General features: G+C 40.9%; 1 protein-coding gene across 2 annotated transcripts in view; it reads left to right on the top strand.

The window, feature by feature from the left end:
* C18H18orf25 (chromosome 18 C18orf25 homolog) overlaps positions 1–8,199 on the top strand; it is a 68,154-nt gene that overhangs the window by 7,968 nt on the left and 51,987 nt on the right. The window lies entirely within an intron of this gene.

Here is an 8,199-nt window from a genome sequence, read left to right as displayed (position 1 = left end):
TGATGGCTAAGGATGTCGAACATTTCCTTAAGTGTCTTTCAGCCATTTTAGATTCCTCTGTTGAGAGTTCTCTGTTTAGGTCTGTACTCCATTTTTTTTTATTGGATTATGTGATCTTTTGGTGTCCAATTTCTTGAGTTCTTCTTATATTTTGGAGATGAGACCTTTGTACAGGAGGTCCCATTTATTAATTGTTTCTCTCAGTGTCTGTGCTGCTGGGGTTCTATTTAGGAAGTGGTTCCCTGTGCCAATGTGTTCAAGTGTACTTCCCACTTTCTCTTCTATAAGGTTCAGTATGGCTGGCTTTATGTTGAGGTGTCTTAGTTTTATCCTAGTATAGAAACTTTTTTGTGTGCCAAGTATTGTACACACCTGTAATCCCATTACTTGGAAGATAGAAGTTTGAGAGTTTAAGGTCATCCTCAGCTGCTAGGTGAGTTTGAGCCAGCTTTGTGTTTGTGAGACCCTGCTCCCCCTAACAAATAAAGGGGCTGTGAGGTGGCTCAGAAGATAGAGGCCCCAGTCACGACACTTGACTATCTGAGTTTGATCCTGGGGACTCACATGGTGAAAGGAGAATGGACTCCGGCAAGTTGTCTTCTGACTGCCTGTGGGCATGTAGATGCTGTGGTGCTCAAACCCACACATGCACAGCATAAAGTAAAAAAGGGTTTATTGAGGAAGGTTGAGTGTTTTTGTTTTGTGTTATTTTCATACAGGATCTCACTTTGTACCCCCCAAGCTGGCCTTGAACTCCAGGCAGTCTTCTGCATCTGGGATACTAGAATACTGGAATGAATCACCATGCGCATCTGATAAAAAGGATTAATTTTTTTAAATGAATGTGTGTGTGTGGTGTCTAAAATAGCTCAGGATGAACTCTAACTATAGAACTGAAGCTAGTCTTGAATTTATGATCTTCCAGCCTCTACTCCCAAGTGCTTGATTTATAGGCCTGCACTACCATTCCTAGATGAGAGGCATATTCTTTTTATTTTTTTTTTTTTTTGAGGCGAAGTCACACTATGTAGCCTTTGCTGACCTGGAACTTGCTTTGCAGCTTTCCTAGTGCTAAAAGGTGTCTGCCACCATGCCTTTAGTTTTTACTTTAAAAAAAAATTAATTACTTTTTAAAAAATGTATGTGTGCGTGAATGTAAGGTATGTAAGTGCAGTTGCCTGAGGTCAGAAGAGGTTGCTGCTGCTGCGTGCCCTAGAACTTGAGCTGGAGGTAGTTGTGAGCATCCTGATAATAGGTGCTGGAACCAAACTCTGTGCAAGAGCCCTAACCACTGTGCCATCTCTCCAACACCGAGAAGCGTATTCTTAAACCAGCATTTAATCATCAAGTATTGTTTGTTTTTCCCTGCTGCAAATACAGAACAACTTGCTATTAGCCTGATTTTTGGCAGCATTTTTTTTCATTTTTCTTAGGGACCTGAGGCCCAGCATATGTGCTTATATGGTGACCCATCTTTTTGAACCATCTTCTGGGAAAGCTAGAAAATGGCAAGAGCAAAAATCTTAAATCAAGAAATGTAAAGCTTGTGTCTTAAATTATTTTTGATTTATGGTAATGTGCGTTAGAATGAGTACTTTAGGATTTCTCTCATCAGCTGCAGTGCCTTTTGCAGTTGGTAACTTCCTTCGCCTCCTACCTGATGCTGGTTTGTTCACAGTCCTGGTGGAGGGCCAGGTACATGCTAGAAGCGGTAGTATCTACAGTATAAAGTGATTTGAGCAGCTGTTATCACTCTTGACCTATTTATAGGGCTTGTATCAGTGGAGAAAAGGTTGGCTAGCAGGCATGAAAAGTTGCCTTCGTGGTTGCTATCTGACAGTTTATATTTCCAAGCTTGTTAGGGCAGATCCAGCATGTTACTGATAACTCCATTCAGCTTTATTAATTTTAGTGTTTCTTTTATGTACTCCAGCCATTTGGCACTCATTTCCCAGTCACCTTCACCCTCACAGTAAGAAAGACCAAACAACTGTTAATCACAGTGAAGGATAAGTTTAATACTTTCTAGTGTCATATGGGAGCATTCAGGGTTCTTCATTATTTCATAAGCATATTGTTATTTAGACCAAGTGCCAAATGCAGTCTTTGTATTGTAGTACTCTCTAGTTCCTCTCTTTTTCTTTACACATCATTTCTGAAGAAACTAAAACTTTCCGGTAGTCTGAATTTGTTAGTTCTATTCCTGAACTGGTGGTAAGCATGCTCTTCTGGCTTGTGCGTTGCTAACTGATGTCTTCTGTTTAGAGAGCAGATCTGGTTCAGTTTCTGTGATGTATAGTCTTTGTCAGTTTTTTTTTTTCTTGGATGGCTAGGAGACTTTATAGTTAATGTTGAGTGCTTCCCTCAGAAGGCACATATTTTATTTTGTCTGTGATGTTAGCTGCTGTTGATGGTCATTGTCCAGTTTCATTAATGAATTTCTTTTGTTTCATCATTTCCAGTTGGGAGTCTGTGTGTATGTGGTGTGTTGTTTGTAACTTCTTTAATTTCTTCCCTCTGAGAGTTGGGGAAGGATGCTCTCTGTGGAGCAGAGAGCTCGTTGCAATTCTGTAGGTGTTTTAATTTTAGTTCTAATCATTGCTTCCTGCACAGTTCACATTATCTGTGCTACATATTCTCATTGAAAAACTAACCTAAGATCCTTGCAAATAATTGGAAGTTGTTGGAAGACAAAGTTGTTGATGTGTTGGTACTTAAGAGTGTTGTTGTTACTGGGATTGATGGCACATGCCTGTAATTCTAGCACTAGGGAGGTGTAAGCAGAAAAATCAAGAGTTCAAGGCTAATCTGGGCTACATGAAGCCCTGACTTAAAAAACAAAAGTTTTTGAAGCAGTGTATTTGTTGTGACTATAGTCTGAGAAATTAGATAAGTCAGGTATTAATCTTCTTAGATGATGGCTAGTGTTGCATTTCTTTTTTTTTAATTTTTTAAAATATTTATTTATTTATTTAGTATACAATAGTCTGTCTGTGTGTGCAGGCCACAAGAGGGCACCAGACATCATTACAAATGGTTGTGAGCCACCATGTGGTTGCTGGGATTTGAACTCAGGACCTTTGGAAGAGCAGGCAATGCTCTTAACCACTGAGCCATCTCTCCAGCCCCTAGTGTTGCATTTCTTCACCTAAAACGTTTCACAGCTGTCTGTACTGTGTGTGTGCATGCTGGGTAAATACTCTGCTTAATGAGCTACACCTCTAGGCCTTGCCATTCATTCATTTATTCATTGTGAATATTTAGCCTGCATGTAAATATGTGCTCTATGTGTTCTGGTGGAGGTCAGAAGAAGGTATAGAATTCCCTGGAATTGGAGGTTTGGGTTGTGAGCCACCACCCAGCAAAATCTGGGTTCTCTGCAAGCAGCAAGCACTCTTAACCTCTGAGCCACCTCTTCAGCCCTAGGCCTTGGGTTTTTTGTTTTTTTTTGTCTTTTTTGAAGACAGAATCTCTGAAGTTCAGGCTGTCCTTGAACTCAGTCCTGCTTGTGCCTTTTGTGTGTTGGAACTGCAGGTGTGTCATTGCCTGATTACAGTACTGCACCAAGAGCCAGCTTGTCTAACGATGGGTAAAATAACGTGTCTTTCATTTTTTTCCAGTGTTAGAGCTGGAACCCAGGACCTTGTTCATCCTAGGCAATTATTCTCTTCATCACCAAAACTGCATACCTAGCCTGTGAACCTAGCCTGTGAAATACATTAAATCTTTTTGTGGCAATCAGTTCCCAGAGCAGCAGGAAGGAAGCAGATGTACAGTACTGTTTGAAAGCCTTGCCTCATTCTAGTTTTGTCTCCATGTTTTCTGCTCTTGTTTCTTGTGATAAAAAGACTAAGTGAGCAGAGCTAGTAGTACAGGCCAGCCTGGTCTACATATCAAGTTCCAGGGCTGTATAATGAGGCTTTGCCTAAAAAACAACAGAACTCCCAAACTAGAATCTGCAGACATCTTTACTTGACTTTTTTTTTTTTTTTTTTTTTTTTTTTTTTAAAACCTGAGAACTTGATATGTGGACCAAGCTGGCCTTGCATTCAGATTCACTGGCCTCTACCTCTCAATGCTGGGATTAAAAGCATGGACCACCACACTAAATAACGTTTTTATTATACATTTTAATAACCCAGACAAAGGGACTGCAGAAGTAATCTTAATACTCACAACTTGTTCTTTTTCTGGTTTTTGAGACAGTCCTCTCTCTCTCTACTTAGCCCTGGCTGCCCTGAACTCACCATGTAGACCAGGCAGGGCTGCTTCTTCCTTAAGTGCTGGGATTAAAGGTGTGCACCACTATGCATGGCCACAGCTTGTTCTTAGGAATCTTTTTCTTCCTTTTTTTCTTCTTTTGGCTCTTGGTTCCAGCTATTAGAGAAATATGTGTATAAGACAGAGGACAGTGTGTAGGAATCAGGTCTTTTCCTCCATTCTCTGGGCCCAAGAGATCAAACTTAGATTTCCAAGTTTGGCAATAGGTGTCTTCACCTGCTGAGCCATCTTGCCATCCCAAAGGTGTTTGTTTTTGTTTATATTTTTATACCATTTTTTTTCAGTATAGTATTAAAGTATGTAAGTGGTGGTTTTATGTTTTTACAGGAATGTTATCAAAAACAGTATTTACAGTCATAAAGTAGTATAGTATTTGTTTATAGTAATAGTCTGTACTAATTGAGCCATAAATCTAGACATACTGCTTACACATCCTGTAGCTGCTGTTTTGAAAAAGTAATTTATTTCTAAAGCCTTGTGTTGTTATGTTATAGGTAAAGTCAGTGCTCAGAGAAAATAAGCCAGAATATTAAGATTCTATTTTAATACTTTAAAAAAGGTATTTTAAGAATATATTTTTATTTATATGTATGCGTGTTTGCCTGCTTGTCTGTGTGCACTGTGTGTGCACATGTGCATGTGTGTATGTATGTGTGTAGGTGCTTTGAGGGCCAGGAGAGGGCATGGGAACCCCTTGGGACTGGAGTTACAGTTGGTCAAGAGCTGCTTAATGTAGGTGCTGGGGACTGAACCCAGGTTCTCTGCAAGACCAGCAAATGCTCTTACCCACTGAGTTCCCTCTCCATACCCATCAGTACTTTTGTGTGTGCTCAAACAAGCGCTCCTGTAGCCCAGGCTGGCCTTAAGCTCCTGATCTTTCTGCCTCTATAGATATGTACTACCATGCAAATCTCTGTCTTGGTAAAAGAACCCAGGGCATGTTAGGCAAGCACTCTCTACCAGCTGAGCCCTATCCCCAATTCTTGCCTCCGCCTCTTGACTATGCCCTGCCATGATGCTCAGTTGCACTAGTTTTCCATTTGTTTTATATATTAAGAGTGTGAATGAGAGTAGTCATTTAGTGCATTTAATGAAAGCCTTTTGCTATGGTCTTAATTTTTGTCATCCCCAATTTTTTATGTTGAAGTCTTAACCCCCAATGCTGATATTAGAAAGGCGAGGCCTCTGGGAAGTGATTAGGTCATGAGGGATCAGCTAGAATGAGTGGGTTTAGTGCCTTTATAAAGAGGCCAGAGAAAGATTAGATGAGATCAGGGGTGTTTAGAATAGATTGGCTATGGGCATTGGAGAAGTGCCAATTGCTTGCCCCTTCCACCACTGAGGATTCAGTGAGGAGTAACATTTTGTGAGCCAGGAAACAGACCCTCGCTAGATATCAGATCTGCCAGAATTATCAGAACCTTGATACTGGGCTTTCTAGCTGCTATAACTGGGAGAAATGCTCTGCTGTTTAAGCCATCTAGTCTGATATGTTATAGAGACGGCTTGGATGTACTAAGGAAACCTTTCTTCAAGAAATATTTAAAGAAAACTCTGTTGTGTGTGTATGTATATGTTCATACGCTTGTATGTACATGTAGGGTGTGTGTGCCTGTGAGCATGCGTACTCCAGTCGACAGTATGCTTGTGGAGGTCAGGACAGCTTTGTGGAGTCGGGGTCTGGGATTGAACTCGGGTGGTCAGGTGTGTGCAGTAAGCACCTTTGCTTACTGAGCCATCTCGCCTGCCTAAGGAAACTTTTAAGAATAAATTTAAATTGGACTGAAAATTTAAGAAGGAACCACCTTTAGAAAGAACTAGTTTTAAGCCAGGTAGTGGTGGCCCGTACCTTAGATTCCACTTGAGTGGGGGTGGGCAGAGGCATGTGGAGCTCTGAGTTTAAGGTCAGCCTGCTTTTCAGAACAAGTTCCAGGACAAACAGGGCCACACAGAAAAAACAACAACAAAAACAAAAAAACATTAAACAAAGAAAGAGCTAGTTTTAAGCTAGCAAAGTTTAAAACACTACATCATAAAAGATTTTGGAGCCTCCTGAATGAATTCAATGTTGAAAATAAGATTTCAGTCCGGTGCTCCAACGTGGGTCTCTGTCTCCTTTTATCACCTGATGAAGGTCAACAATCAGGAGGATGCCTATATGTTTTTCTTTGGGTTCTCCTTATTTAGCTTCGCTAGGATCACTAACTATAGGCTCAATGTCCTTTGTTTATGGCTAGAAACCAAATATGAGTGAGTACATCCCATGTTCCTCTTTTTGGGTCTGGCTTACCTCACTCAGGATAGTGTTTTCTATGTCCATCCATTTGTACGCAAAATTCAAGAAGTCCTTGTTTTTTACTGCTGAGTAATACTCTAATATGTATATATTCCATACTTTCTTCATCCATTCTTCCATTGAAGGGCATCTAGGTTGTTTCCAGGTTCTGGCTATTACAAACAATGCTGCTATGAACATAGTTGAGCATATACTTTTGTTGTATGATAGGGCCTCTCTTGGGTATATTCCCAAGAGTGGTATTGCTGGGTCCAGGGGTATGTTGATCCCGAATTTCCTGAGAAACCGAAACACTGCTTTCCAGAGTGGTTGCACAAGTTTGCATTCCCACCAGCAATGGATGAGTGTACCCCTTTCTCCACAACCTCTCCAGCAAAGGCTATCCTTGGTGTTTTTGATTTTAGCCATTCGGACAGGTGTAAGATGGTATCTTAAAGTTGTCTTGATTTGCATTTTCCTGATCGCTAAGGAAGTTGAGCATGACCTTAAGTGTCTTTTGGCCATTTGAAGTTCTTCTGTTGAGAATTCTCTGTTCAGCTCAGTGCCCCATTTTATAATTGGGTTGATTAGCCTTTTACGGTCTAGTTTCTTGAGTTCTTTATATATTTTGGAGATCAGACCTTTGTCAGTTGCGGGGTGAGAATGATTACTTAAAGAAGCAGAAATAACTGGTTGGTGGTGGCACATGCCTTTAATCCCAGCACTCAGGAGTCAGAGGCAGGAGGATCTGTGAGTTTGAGGCCAGCTTGGTCTATAGAGTGAGTTCCAGGACAGTCAGGGCCACACAGAGAAATCCTGTATTGAAAAACAAACAAAAAGAAAGAAAGACATAAAAGAAAGAAAACAAGCAGAAATTACTCAAAGATAGCTGCATCACCAAAGCTCACCTAACACAAAAGCTGGGAACCTGGAGCACACTGCACAGCCTGCAAGCAGCTCAACAGGTTGAGCAGAGTCCTTTCGACGTGCCTCAGGTGTCCTAACCTCTTCCAGGCAGCTCAGCTGGTTTCTGCTTCCTCCAGGCAGTTGATCTGGTCTCAGCTTTTACTGCTTATTCTGGCAAGGAGGGACTAGGGAATCTGGTTGGTTTTAGGGACTTCCTGAAGCTGTTTTGAGTTGCTGCTTAAGGTGCTTCCTTGCAGGATGAAATGTTTCAATCTCAGAGGAAACTGTTACAAAACAAAAAAGAGCAGTCAGTCCTCTTTAGTCTTTTAAGTATATCTACTATACTTAGGTGAAGTATAGATGTTTTCTTACACAAAAGATGTGTTCTGTATTTGTGGACATCCATACTCTAAATAGCGACCTTCAAATAAGTTAGAAAAGCTTATTTTGTGTGTGTGTGTGTGTGTATGTGTGTGTATGTGTGTGTATGTGTGTGTATGTGTGTGTTGGGTATTTTGCCTGCATGTATGTTTGTACACTACATGTTTATGTGTCCTAGAACAGGAGTTTGTATCCCCTGGAATTAGTTACAGATAGTTTTCAGCTGCTATGCAAATGCTGGGAATCGAACCTGGGTCCCCTGAAAGAGCAACCAGTGTTCTTAATTGCTGAGCCATCTCCTCAGCCTTTGGGAAATGTACTTCTGGCAATTTGTTAAGTTCTCCCCCCCCCCCCCC

Source organism: Microtus ochrogaster, chromosome 18, assembly GCF_000317375.1.
Source record: "Microtus ochrogaster isolate Prairie Vole_2 chromosome 18, MicOch1.0, whole genome shotgun sequence".
In the NCBI taxonomy this organism is placed as follows: Eukaryota; Metazoa; Chordata; class Mammalia; order Rodentia; family Cricetidae; genus Microtus; species Microtus ochrogaster.
Note: the sequence above shows the minus strand (reverse complement) of the source record. Positions and strands in the feature narration are given on the sequence as shown.